The sequence below is a fragment of the Pangasianodon hypophthalmus genome, chromosome 16, assembly GCF_027358585.1.
Source record: "Pangasianodon hypophthalmus isolate fPanHyp1 chromosome 16, fPanHyp1.pri, whole genome shotgun sequence".
In the NCBI taxonomy this organism is placed as follows: Eukaryota; Metazoa; Chordata; class Actinopteri; order Siluriformes; family Pangasiidae; genus Pangasianodon; species Pangasianodon hypophthalmus.
The window spans coordinates 9,622,830-9,637,409 of NC_069725.1; the positions used below are offsets into that span (position 1 = coordinate 9,622,830).

The 14,580-nt window shown below is 38.9% G+C and overlaps 1 protein-coding gene across 22 annotated transcripts in view; it reads right to left on the reverse strand.

Annotated features, from left to right (window-relative positions):
• Positions 1–14,580, reverse strand: part of rap1gapa (RAP1 GTPase activating protein a) — a 123,413-nt gene that overhangs the window by 39,810 nt on the left and 69,023 nt on the right. For 2 of the 22 annotated variants that reach the window (XM_053240608.1, XM_053240610.1), the window contains exon 2: positions 9,914–9,978. The exons of 18 other annotated variants lie outside the window; for them this stretch is intronic. The gene's annotated coding sequence lies outside the window, so the exon portion shown is untranslated. Of the gene's footprint in view, positions 1–2,564; positions 2,677–9,913; positions 9,979–14,580 lie in introns of those variants that run through there. 2 more of the 22 variants (XM_053240614.1, XM_053240609.1) reach the window with 2 other exon arrangements.

A 14,580-nucleotide genomic window follows, 5' to 3' on the forward strand; every position in this document is an offset into this window, starting at 1 on the left:
CTGTCCTTCTATGAGTAACAGTCATCTCACAATTAAATATATATAGACAAAATAAAGTCTCTCAAATAATATCATATGCTGTACGTGCGATGTACGGACAGAACACCGCAGCTCATGGCTAAAACACTGCCTAATGACTTGGTGACTTTTTTGTTGAGGTTTTGATGTGCTACATCAGAAAGTTTCTCAGGAGTGGATAAGGGCTCTGGCTACACAGTTCGTCCCCTCCATGGGAATAAATCTACTCCTCTGTTAGTCTGTATTAATGCACTTAATTAGCTACCTAGCTTATCACATTGTATTACATTACACATTCAAAACTTTTGTCAGCTTCCATGCTCCATAGACAATGAGCTTCACTGAGCAAAAGCACATTGCATTCATTAAACACACGTCACTGCTATTATCACAATCATCAGTGATCAACAGCATATATAATACACAGCCAATGAGATGGAAACGTGAGGGGAACAACCCTTCCAATTTGTTATGCCTCCGTAATTGGAGGCGTGCATATATTATGACTGCTCTAGGCAGTAAACAGGTGTTACTAAATAACAAATTTCCTCATGGTGAACATGTCAGCATCCTCTGCCAATAAAATTAGACATGCTCTTGCATGATTAATGCACTCCTGTGAACTGGGAATAATATCAGATAAAGAGTTTTCTTTAAAAAATACCATCACTCTTAAATTTATAACATTTAATTGACAGTTTTTGATTTATAATTAATAAAAAACATACAGTATAGCCAATAATAAAGCTAATGATGCACAAGCCCTCAACTGCAGAATAATCAGGTAACCTTCCATTTTTTTTTTTTTTTTCAGAACTTAAATTACCCAGTAGAGATTTTTCAGCAGGCAAGCCAGTAATCAGAGCCCTGCTAATCAGAAACCACTAATCTACACCAATTTAATTAGGATTTGACTAAATAATCCTGATCTTTCCTCTCTCCTGGGAGTCCAAAAGACCCTTATCTAGAATTCACCACACGTAAGCAGCACATGTGTAGGTGACTCAGTTCTGTTCCTTAAGTGCAACAGACATTAATAGAACAACAGCCTGCTTCGTTTTTATCAGGCGGTTTGACTGAACAAATGTACAATAATATTAATAGAACATGGAGTTGATTCTGGAGAAGTTGGTTCAGTTGTTGTCTTAAAAGAAACAGGGAATATCCTGTATATTGTAATTATAATGTAATTACCATACAGAGACCGCATGCTGAACAATAATAACATTGTTATAGATCATAAGTTTTAATCAAGTTTATATAAGAGAGTATAAAAACTGGAACTGCGTGATTTGACTAGAGCTCTAAGGGGTTTCCTCTTCACGCATGCACACAAATTAAAGAAATATACTCTAGACCTGCAATGTAAAGCAATTTTAAGTTGCATGAGTAGTATGCATTACAGAAATAGAATCAATCAAAGTATTGTTTAAAATAAAACTTATATGGGCAATAAAACTGAGACAGACGACTGAGAGACGCTTTTAGACTGACAGCAGCCTGTTGAACTGAATGCTTCTTTAGTTTATCTCTAATATTTCAGCTAAATGGGTTCTGACAGCATATTAATGAACTCTGTATCTTGTTCAGAGAGTGCAAGACTTGCTACAATACTCTCTGTTGTTTTCGATTGCAGATCCAAATAAGTAATCGCTCTCGCTCTGTCTTGCTCTTTCTCTCATTTTCCTCTGAGCAGACCAACTCAGCTTTCCGGAAGAGACTTCAACAGAGAGCAAATGAGATATTAAAAGCTCTCCACAGCAGAATGAGACAGACAGAGTGAGTCACATTTCGAATGCGATGTACCCATCGCTCATGATCTTTTTTTTTTTTTTTTCCCAACCAAATTTGTCTGGAAGTGAAATTGATGCAGACAGAAATTCTGGAGTTAGGGCTGGAAGGTTGACAGCTGCACCTCATGGAGGCTGAAAGTCCTAAAATAACACTTAAACATTTCTCTGTCTGACAGGAACTCCGATATAGCACGTCATTATCCGAGCACTTAATTACAGCTAATGAGGCGTGAACAGAACCTTGTTATTGCTCACCGATCTGTCTGTCCCACTGGATACAAGTACTACTGCTGCTATGGAAAATCTGCCAGCCTCCTTCTATGTAGGGGTGTGTGTGTGTGTGTGTGTGTGTGAAAGAGAGAGCAATGGCAGTGGGGACTATATATATATAAAAAAAACACTGAATTGAATTGAACTGTGCAAGGTCACTGAGCACAACATAGGGTTAGGAGTGTAAGGGCTATCTGGTTACACATCATGCTCCAAACAGGCACCAGACTCATGCGTATGATCTCAGCCTGTGCTGCTTAAAACCCTACAACAGCTGTCAGCTACACATAATGAACCTGAATAACTAGCTTTGTAACAATCTGTTCCGAGCCTGTGCGTTGCTTCTCTGTTTGTTCCGTCACCCCAAAACTGAAAATTACAGTCTCATCTAAACAACATAACACCAGCAAGCTGAGCATCATCACAGTGCACCAGATGTTGAAGCTCAAACATTAAAGCAGATGAGGTGAAGAAGTTACTCACCGTGCAGCAGCAGTAGCAGTGGTTGTGTGTTTCCCCAGCCAAGGCAGTGCAATCTCTGGTGCTGCTTTCAACTCTGCCACACACCTGCTAGCAGCTCTGTGCTCATCCTCCCTTCACTACGCCCCCTCCCCTCTCTCCTTCCCTCCACTCCAATGCTAGCTCCTCCCCTTGCCTCCCTCCCTCTTTCTCCTCTCTCTCTCTCTCCCCCAGAATGCTGCTGAGAGACTGAGCGCTACTCATCCAAGCTGTTTGATGCAGCCGTACTTTGCATTTAATTATGCTCTGCCATAATTAAACGCATCTCCCTATCAGCGACTGTTGCTTAGGTAACTGGAATCAGTAATGAAAATAAAACTCGCTCCTAAACATCTCTTTCTCTTAATATACATGCGTCTCTGTCTGTCCATCAGACACCCACATGGCTACATCTGTTTATATCTACTACATCCATATGCTTTCTCCTCTAAGGTTTAACCCGTCCTCTTAGAATGATTAGGAAACCATGGAAACAGTGCTGTTTACTAGATTACCTCACAAATCCAGTACATTAACAATTTTGTTCAAGTCAACACTGACTGTGTTATCTCTTAGAAACAAACATCAGTCTCTTATATGCATTTATATGTAGCATAGGTTAGAGCAGCTTGCTCCTTTACTCTGTTGAGTTCAAACGCAGCTGACCTGCGTAGAAACAAATGGAAGCTTAGGTCAATAAGCTACACAAAGAGATTTTTTGGTTTGCAAATTGCGCCCTGCCCAACAGTGAGCTCTGAGAGTGGAAAAAGCCCATGTACCCCTTCCTGACCTTTCCAAGGCAAAACAAGCCACAGCAATCAATATGCAGTGCATGGGAGCGAGGTCGAGCTGGATATGCCACATTCATACAAATAACACAGGATTAATGAGCAATCCCCAAACCAAGTAAGAGGCATGTTGTAATCACTGTAATCTCCGATCTTAATACCGTGTTGTGGATGTTCTACATTCACATTTATTCTCATGCAGAAATGAATGCTGAAAGGGCTTCTGAGTAGCTCAACAGAAAATCAATCTCTCTCTTGCCGTGAGATCACGAGATAGAATCCCAGCAGTGCCGTGGCCTTTCATGACTGGCGGTAATTGCCCCTGCTCTCTGGGTGGTTAGAAGGGGATTCCTCTCTCCTCTGTCAATTAGAGCTACACTAGCCAATCATGGGTGTGTGTGAGCTCATGTATACAGAACAGGGTAGTTAACTTCTCCTCCAAGTGTGCTCAGCTGCCCTGTTGCATGAGCTTGTGATAGCAAAGCTGCACATCTCATAGGAAGCATGTTATAGCCCTCACTCTCTTACAGTTGGTATAGGTGCCAGTGCTCATCACATTCCGGCTGAAGTACATCACTGGCTCTCTGTCAGTCCTGAGAATTGAACTCACAACCTTCTGATCACTAGACAAGAACCCGAAAATGTGAACCATGCCTTAACACGAACCACGATATATCGATGCCTTAATCAAGTAAATCAATTAGATAAAAAAGCTATTCAGTACTTCCATTTATAGATGCCTGGCATCTCTGTATCTATAATCAGGGCTGAACAAATCAGTGGCCCAGGCATCTAGAACAAGCAGATTTTATGTCAGGGCTATTAGTCTTCTCTTTATTATTATTTTTTAGTTGCTACAACCTAGGTTCAAGTTTTCATTCAGTATGCATGTTTACCTTGATAAGCTTCATGGTGGTGCAGCATACCTTTATGCTGTAACTACAGCACCTACTTCCAAATTCCTCCACCTGCTGCACTACACACATCAGCCAAGATGTGATCTGAATAATGGTAGAATAATTTCTACTAGATGATCATGTGATATGTGATCTTTTCAGAATCAGGAACATGCAGGTATGTGGAAACAACAAAACAGCACAAAATGAAGTCAAACAAAGCTGTTGATTACCTGTCCTGCTATGAGTAACAGTCATCTCACAATTAAATATATATAGACAAAATAAAGTCTCTCAAATAATATCATATACTGTATGTGCAATGTACAGACAGTACACCACAGCTCATGGCTAAAACACTGCCTAATGAGTTGGTGACCTTTTGTTGAGGTTTTGTTGACTTTTTGTGGAGTGGATAAGGGCTCTGGCTACACAGTTCGTCCCCTCCATGGGAATAAATCTACTCCTCTGTTAGTCTGTATTAATGCACTTAATTAGATACCTAGCTTATCACATTGTATTACATTACAATAGCTACCACTGTTTAGCCTTTTCAATTAATCCAAAACTCGCCAACAGGCTAGATAACAAATTATTCATTTGGACACCCTTGTATAATCTAAGAAAATATCCTGGCTGTAAGCATTTGTCTTATGAGTGTAATAAGTAATTTGTGTTGAGTAATAACTCAGAAATAACTCAGCAAATGATTTTTTTTAATCGTTAAGTAACTCTGACCGTGTGAATGTTGTTGAAATTATTAAAAAAAGGCAATGGCAGGAGATTTAAATCTGAGCTTTAAGTGCTAACGCAAGGACCCTCACTCAGGAAACATGTCTGAGTTCAGGAAAATGTGATGAGCTTTCATTAATGTACTCCTTAACAACAAACCAGCTAATCATAATCACTTCAAATCTCTAGCCATCAAATGATCATAATGACCACTCCAACTGCTTACAGCAGGCTCTTAAAGCCACACTCAGAGAAAATGTGTGAGTGTCATCTTTTTCACTAGCCAAAAGGACAGAATGTCTGATCTATCACATTGTCAATGCCAACGCAAACTTGCTCTAATGGAGGCCACAGAGCTAGAGAACAGCTTAGCAACTTTCAACAACTGAGAGTACATAAAGTCCAAGGACTAGTGGCTAAGTACGGAGCAAAGCCTCAGAGAAAAGGTTGCTTTTATTTTTTTTCCCTCACAAATGGACAATTAGTAACAAGGACATGGCCACAAAAGCTAATGGCCCAGACCTTAGTCTACATGGCCAAATACAGCAGAAATGAAAATGTCTCTCTGAGTGTTCCACTGAATTAAGTCTAAACTGGTTTGGGACTGACAGTCTAAATCTTCTTGCTCAGAATGCTAGCATGAGGACTTCTTGAACCACTTTACCTCTCCACCTCAGCTCAATGAGTACTTCAAAAGTATTCCAAAGGTTTGTGGACACTTAACCATCACACCCATATGTGCTTTTGTAAAAATCCCATTCCAGATCTAATCCCCCCTTTGCTGTTATAATAACCTCCACTCCCCTGGGACAGCTTTCCTCTAGAATTTGAAGTGTGGCTGTGGGAATTTCTTCCCCTTTCAGCCACAAGAGCATTAGTGAGGTCAAGCACTGATATTGGATGAGGAGGACTGGGATGAAGTCAGCGTTCCAATTCATCCCTAAGGTGTTAGGTGGGGTTGAGGTCAGGGCTCTATGCAGGCCACTCGAATTCTTCCAGTCCAACCTTGGCAAACCATGTCTTCACGGACCTCGCTTTGTGCACAGTGGCATTGTCATGCTGGAACATGCTTGGGCCTCTTAGTTCCAGTGAAGGGAAACTGTAATGCTACAGCATACCAAGACATTCTACACAATTGTGTGCTTCCAACTTTGTGGCAACAGTTTGGGGAAGGCCCGCATATGGGCTTAACTGACCGGTGACCACAATTTTTGGCCGTATAGTGTATTAAAGGATTCTGACTGGCTCAGAATAATAATGTGACGTAAATATAAAGCACTGCTTCATACAACATGGTGGCAGCTAAAAAAAAGTAGCTCACACTCTGTCAAGGAAAAATTAAACAGAAGCTCTTTCTGCGTGTCCTTGGATATTACCTTACCAGCCCCTAGTGGTCTCTGTAAATCACTCTCTCCAACTTCTCTTCCCAAGGTTTATGTCATAGCTGCAAAATATCAGTAATCAGTTCAGCTCTAACCATTACATCGCCACTCTGATTTCCAATTAATACACAGTAACAGCTGCTCAAATGGATCCAGCTGGGGGGAGTGAGTTGTATAAACATCTGCAAGCAAACCTTTACCAATTTTATCCTTACATAAGTCAGTATAGCCAGGGCCCTAGCCAGGATTTTTTAAATATCATGGTCATGAATCCCAGTCCCTCCAGGGAGGTTTGGGGACATGCCTACCTGAGAGATTTTTGAAGACTATAGTATTAATCTATGTATTTTAGTGCATTTCGAGAGCAACAGTAATCACTTTGAAAATTATTTCAGTGGCAACACATAGATGAAAATTGTGCTATAAAATAGACTACAATCCAGCATTGGCATTAATGGGCTAAAACTGATGGTCAAATCTCATGTCACTCACTTGTTTCTGTAAGTCGTAGTTGTGTGTGGTGTTTCAGAAATGTCACATGGTCATTGGAGTTCTCATGAACTGTGAGAAAACTCTATTGTTCAGGTCGCACACGTATCAAAAACTAGTTCTTTTAAATACATACACACCTCGTGGAACACACTGTTTTTGAACAGAATTAATTTGCTTCTGACCATGCAACATTATTCACAACACTATTCACAAAGAATCTGTTTCCATGGAAAAAATCAAAACCACCAGAAAAAATACTGAGAACATGACATCAGTGTTCTCAGTGGTAGCTACGAGCATGAGTACACAGCTGTGAGAGAAGACTGATTTTCCACTGCAGGTTTGGTGACTGAGTTGCATACAAACAGCCAAGTATGCACTCAGTAAAGTAGTCATGGCAGCCAAACGCCAATACAGGAAAAACTGGAGCAGCATTTCTCTTTAAATGACTATCCATCACTTTCAAACCAGTTGTCAACCTACGTATATAATTAGCGCTTTACTATTAGCTGTAGCTTCTGTTCTGAATTAACCATCATCTGGAAAAGAATGAACAATGTTAGTATAGTCAGTTAAGAGATTGCTGAATGTCTTTTGTTGTGATTTACTTCAACCAGGTTGAGATGGGAAGGACTATATTTGGTACCGATCTGAATTAGCCACAGAAGCTAAAATGACTTCTTTCCTGTTCACTCAGCCTCTTTGTGCCTGCATGTGAACAAAACTACATTTTTATCATTTTACAACCACAGTTCTAGTGTAGTAGTTCATGTGTGGTAATGGTGAGTAGTTTTACCTTAGCAGAGTGGCTGCACTACAATCCTGATCTTCACCTAGCTGTATTTTTTATCAAATTAACACATTTGTATCATTACTTACATGATTGAAAGAATGATTATTCTTATGTTTGCATCATAAAATCACAATATTATAACAGAAAAGTTAATCTGATCTTGTTGAGCTTCACCACCAAAGCTGACAACCCTAAATGAATTATAAGGTGGTTTCTGCCATGTGAGAGTAGGCGGTTAGATGAAAGGACATTAAAACTCATTTTAATCAATTTTATTAAACCTGACATGACATGTGACCTGCCTACGCATTTTGCAATAACATGCTCTGCTGGTCAATTTTAGCTTTTTAAACTGGCTTAGCTAGCTGTAAGAGGGGAATTAACAGTGAATTGCACCCAAACCTCAATCTTACCTTAATTTGCTGCTTCCATGAGCACACAGTCACTAGGGGTAAGTAAAACACACCATATACAACTCATGACTTGTGAGTAAATAACATGATTCCGATCTGGTTTGAGGAACAAACACAGAAACCAGAAATATAGGGTATTCTGCTAGGAACAAAAATGTGATAATCATTAACTGTTCCAGAACAGAAATTTATGGTACTGGTTAATAACTGGTTCTTTTTTTTTATTCTGTGTAGCTTATTATTATTCTTACTAGCTTATTATCTACTTATGTACAAATAATTTTGGATCAATGTCATGTCTCGTGTGATTTCAATCAGCGTATCATTTTTATAAAAAAAAGAAAAGAAGAGAAAAAGAAAGAATTACAGCCCCAATTCAACTGAAAGAGATCCTAAGTAAGTGTAGCCTATTTAAATAATAATACATTAAAATGGGCAGGTTTTTGCAACTTTGCAAAAGTAGACTCGAGCCAGAAAAGCCATTAAGCTTTATAGGATACTACATGTTTTTTGTTCAAAGTTTGTTCCTATTTGATTATATTACGCCTATGTTCTCATAAATAAAAAGGTAATAAATTTCCTTCATTTTGGTAAAAACCTGGTTACTTTATGTTGGGGTTGGAACACAAGAAAGAAAAATGTTTATTCTGTTTTTAAGCCAAAAAACAAAGCTATGGGAGCTTCACTGTCATTCCTACACGCTTTTCTAACATTAGCTCTGTGTGATATCTGATACGCCTACACAGGTCTGATCAGGCAGAAAGTAGGACATTTTGTAGCTTTGAGTTATAATTTAATCTTAGGGATATTGTATATAATTCTAATTACATCTTAGTTATGGATGTAACTAAATGATACATTTTTAGTATCATAAAGATTTTTTAAAACATTTTAAACATTTGAAACCATAGTGCCAGGGTCTTTACCTGGTGTCAGCTGATGTTGTGGGACTAACCCATAATGACAGTATAGAGGGTGTTTGACAGACAGAGATCCAATGTACTGAATCTCCATCTGGTAAGTGCTCAGGTGCAGTCAGTCTGTTTGTATACTTAATTACCTCCAACTACTGATTTTCCGCAAAGACCTTTTGGTAAGTCTGTCCACTCGGAGGCCACCCTGGCAATGCTCCTGGACGGTTACTTTCTAAGACCAGGAACTTATTTGGTTTAATAGGGAGAGACCCAGGATTGAATCAATAAGATGATGTTTCAAGCACAAATTTAAAATTTGACCAAAAAATATTTGACAATTTTTTCCAGGTTGCTGCAGCTGAATAACTAGAGTAAAGCACCCTATATCTGCTCCCATGTCAGTGTAAGAATCTGAAGACCAGGCATTTTAAGCGCTTTATCAACAAAGCAATTGTTTCTTTTTACTGAGGGGCATGACTTGTAATACTGCGGCTGCCCCATTTATATGTTAAGCAGCGCTCTGTCTTGGAACAGACAGTGAAACATTTCAGCGGCAATGACAGAAGAAAATGGCTCTGGTCATGTGACCCGAATTGTGCTTTGAGTTTGTCAGAATGGCAATATGAACACTGATTTTACTTAAAACACACACCTGAGAAAGAACATTGATTTTGCACAGTATCCAATACCAGATTGCAGTATCAGCATCGATGCATTCCTAAGTGCAAATAATCAGGTGTATGCAAAATATTACAAGATGCTCTTATAAAAAGGACCAAAGACATGAACACCCACAACACCCCCCTCATTTTTCTCTTCAAAGCACAGTGAATTTCACTCTCAGCTTTGGCCTAATGAGCACGTGCAAGAACTGATGCCATGCAGAGAGACTTTCAGTGCGAGCCAGTCTAAACCAATACTTACTGCACAGTTGGAGCTCATCTCTCAGACCGCCAACTCTCAGAGAGAGCAAACCCAAATGACCCACACTAGCATTCAGAAAGAGAAAAAGGATACAGATAAGTAGAAATCATGTATTAAAAGTCTCTAGCTGGGCTGAAAAAATTACATGACCTTAACTCTAACTCCTCCTCCCTCTGGGTATATAGACAGCACTGAAAATGAATGTACTTTGATGTTTTTGGTTTTGAATAATGACTTTGTTCAACCTTAAGCCTGGATATACATGCTTTTTGTACTCGTTTGGAGTATTGCTAGTGCTCATCTTTAGAAATTAGTACAATAGCAACATACATAGTGGGTGCAGTATAGCACCATGTGACACTGTGAGCAAATAAACTAGTGTTGTATCTGAATTCCCATTTCATCCTTATGTGTAAGGCTAGCGGCTGAATTTTAAAAACCTCCCACATAGCCTTTAAAACAAACCGAAGTATCTGTCTTGTGTACCAGTTTTCTAGATTAGTAAATACATTCAAATGTAAGGTCATAGCTTTTGATCTGAGATGCAGATAATGACAACAGTCATGACAATGGCAGAAAGTTTTAAAAGAGACAGAGCTTGTCAGTGTGTTTAAAACCACTGTGCATTAAATTGCCAGAAGTTCAACAGTTTGACTTAGAAATGTAACGGACAGGGATGTTTTTGCTCTGAAAATGTCACTTGTAATCCCCAGATGCAGATAAAGTATGCAGGCTTGTATGTGAACAATGCATCTTGCATTTCACTCTCGCATTTTGTGTTCTCTAATCTTTTTCTAATCTGCTTCCAATCTGATAGTGGCAATCTGAACTGTTATCTGCTTCTCGAAGGTCGAACCCCCTGCTTTCTAATCATACCACCCTGCCATTTCTCTTTCCCTACGACATCACACATTCATTAAAGCCAGGAGACAGTGTGATCTCACCACCATAATTCTGCAGCCATGCTTCATGCTCCTTTTAGCAGAATAAACCCTTGTAGGATTTCGATTAAGAATGACTCTGAATATTATCAAAGCTAGTTGCTCAAAGTAAAATCCTGAATAAGACTGATTGACTACATCACTTTTTTTATCAGATTGTCACCACTGTACATTAATTTGCTACCTTGCTTTGCTAGCTGTCAAATATCACGAGGATTTTCACTAGCAGAAAGGTCAGCTGAATATAAGACAGCATGAGAGTATGGAGGTCTGCTCTCTGGAACATGAATTAAATCCACACAACACACACACACAGAGAAAGAGAGCCTCACCTTCCCCCAAGCTATATGTTTGTTTTTGTGACGTATCAGAAAATAGGAATAGACATATGTAAGATGTATATTGTATATATGTAACTACCTACTTGTAATTATAACATCAGTAAACACAACACATGGTTTTACACTTTCAGTTTTTTTTAAAGAAGCACATAGCTTCAGAAACACAGATACACACAACCCCACACGCACACACACACACACAGAAGCACTCTCTCTCTCATTCATTGTTGACTGTATGACACAGTGCACAGAGCTGCAGGGTAGTAATGATGAATGTTGAACATTAGACCCAAAGGGCATCATTTAAAGCACTCCAACCTCAGCCATGAACACTTGAGGACCGCCTGCACTACGCTCACCTCTTCATTACTCACAACCACCCTTACTAAATCTTTTCTATTAACCTTCAAGTGTAAGAATAAAAGATGGTGGGAACATACTTCCAAAACAAGACAACTGGGGGTGCTACAGGGGTATAAACAATTGTGTGGCCACTGGTGCTCATTGGATATATGAGAGGTAAATGTCAGACGAAAAAACAAAATATTCCAGGGCACTCACGTGGTTAAGCATAAAAGGCCTTTATTAAATTGGGCTAAATCATAAAAACATTAAAAAAAAATTGTTGATCAACGAGTTTCGGCTTAACACAGCCTTCCTCAGGATACACATCCATTGTCCACAAAATTGTCCATTGTCCTCTTTTAACTGTTTGCAAATTCTCACAATGATTGCACCCTCCACATCTAAAATTACCCACTAAAGAACCAAGCCATGTTTTATTTTCAGAAGCAGGAAGATAACTATGCACTACCTTGTTTCGTATAGCAGGCGCATGTCTAAAACTAACCATTGGTACTTCTGGAAAAACAGCCCTGAGCGTGCTATCACTTTCAATAATATCCCAGTTGGAATTTTCAATGCGTTTAATTTGTGTTGCTTCCTGGCTGTAAGTCATCGAAAAGAAAACATGATCTGAATTATTTAAGAGGTGTTGCTGTGCTCTTCTTTTCTGCAATAATTGCTTTCTGTCAATAGATTTAACTCTTTCTGTAGCAATTGTTAACACTTTCAAGTCATACCCCCTCTGTCGAATTCTACTGGTCATATCCTGCAACTGAATTACATAATCTGGTTGATCAATGCGTTGATCAACGATTTTTTAATGTTTTTTATGATTTAGCCCAATTTAATAAAGGCCTTCTACGCTTAACCATGTGAGTGCCTTAGAATATTTTGTTTTTTCATGGTGGGAACATAATCAACAACAGAGTGGTGTAATGCAAAGCAGAGAGCCATTACCAGCCAAAAGTTGATTATTTTCCTGTAACAGCATGCTTGGAACTGTTTTATTACTCTCATACCACAACAATTTACCAATGATTACAATCTTTAATTAATTAATGAATGACATAATGCTTTCGATCGCTTTATAGGTTACATTTAATATGTCCGTATTAAATAGTTCCTGTTATTATTACATTACAGCGGGGGTCATGGTGGCTTAGTGGTTTGCATGCTTGCACGTCTCGCACCTCTGGGCTTTGGGGGTTTCCACCAGGTACTCCGGTTTCCTTCCCCAAAGACATGCATTGTAGGCTGACTGGCATTTCCAAATTGTCCATACTGTGTGAATGGATATGTGATTTTTTCCCTGCGATGGGTTGGCACCCTGTCCAGGGTGTCCCCAGCCTTGTGCCCCGAGTTTCCTGGGATAGGCTCCCCGTGACCCTGTGTAGGACAAGTGGTATGGAAAATGGATGGATGGATGGATTACATTTTATCAGCTATAATTCCCTCATTAGCCCCTCTTTTTTCTCTCTCTTCAAGTTAATAGGACTTTAAAAACCCACATAACTTGTCGTATTATTGAGAAACCAGAAAGTGCAAAGTCCTCTGTCCTGGACACTCTTACATGTCAGAAAACGTACTGACTGTGACACAGCGCTGGCACTGGAGACTCCTTCCATAAATGTTAAATAAACTTCCCCTAACAGAAAAACTGTCTGCCTCTCTGAGAAATGTTCTGGATCTACAACTGATCCTTTTAGTCTTATGATGCGAATACGAAGTGCTTTTTAGAGGACTGACAGACTAGACGATGCTGTACCGTCATATTACTTACTTTCTCTTGAAACTGTATTCAGTAAGTAAGGAATAAAACATGATGGGGTGCTGTTACAGGAAACGTACGGAATAAAACATGAAGGAGGTGATGTTACTCTTATACCACAGCAATATGCCAAGCAAGCATATTATAATAATTAAAGAACAACATGTCATACTTGTTATCTGTTTATAGGTACATTTATAGGTTTATAAGTACATTTGTGTGGAATGTTTACTGAAGGTAATAAGACAAAAAATGGTAGCTTGTCTGAAGTCGTCTCTCCGAAGACTTTCTGGCTTGAAAACTTGAAGAGTCTTAAATCTGACTTTTACAGAGTGCTGACACAGGAGACTCTTCTAAAAAATGCTAAATAAACATCTCCTCACAGAAACTGTATGTTTTTTTTAAAAATCTGTTTATGTGAGGCATCTATTATACAAGTCTTTGTGTAAGTTGTTACTATATAATCAGTAAAATTTTAGAATGAGCATATTAATATAAACCTGTGATTCTCCTAATAGCCTGCAAATCTATAACTGGCTGTTATAGAAAACTGATCAACAGCTTCTGACCAATCAGAATTGAGAATTTAACAATGCCAAGCTTTAGAAGTGTTCTATAAATAATAGGACCAATCAATCCTATTATTAAATAAATGGTTATTTAATGTAAATGTACCTAAACTGGGCCTTCATAACTCATTGATACGTACCGCACATGAGCTCGAAGGGTAGAATTTAACAACTGCTGTTAGACTTGCATTATAAGTGAATTTCGAGTTGACAGGTTTTCTGTTCTTTCCCCAGTAAATGGAAATATGTCAAAAGTTTTGTCCTTGCCACAAATATGGTAAATAGAGATTAGGTTGAAACAGTCTGGAGTACTTGTTTAAACCAGGTGAAACGGCTGTAATTAGCTTACTAATACCACTGTCCGTATTATGCGGCATATTGTCAAGTAAAAAAATGATTCATTTTCCAGACGATAGTGCCATATGGTCCTGTGCCACCATTATAAGCACAACGGTAAGTCACAAAATATGGACAATTATGCAAAGAGACTGATGTGAGAGATAGATTTTGATCTCTATTATTCCCGTCTTAAAGTGCTAGTGCTGACATTAATTTTCATTTGCTTTAATAAATAATGTAACATCTGGTTTGCCACACACACACCCACACAAACAGACGCACACACATCCTCTCCGCAGAGCAGATCAATCCACTTGGTCAACAACCTACTTATTACTGTGCAACACTATTATCATGGAAATCA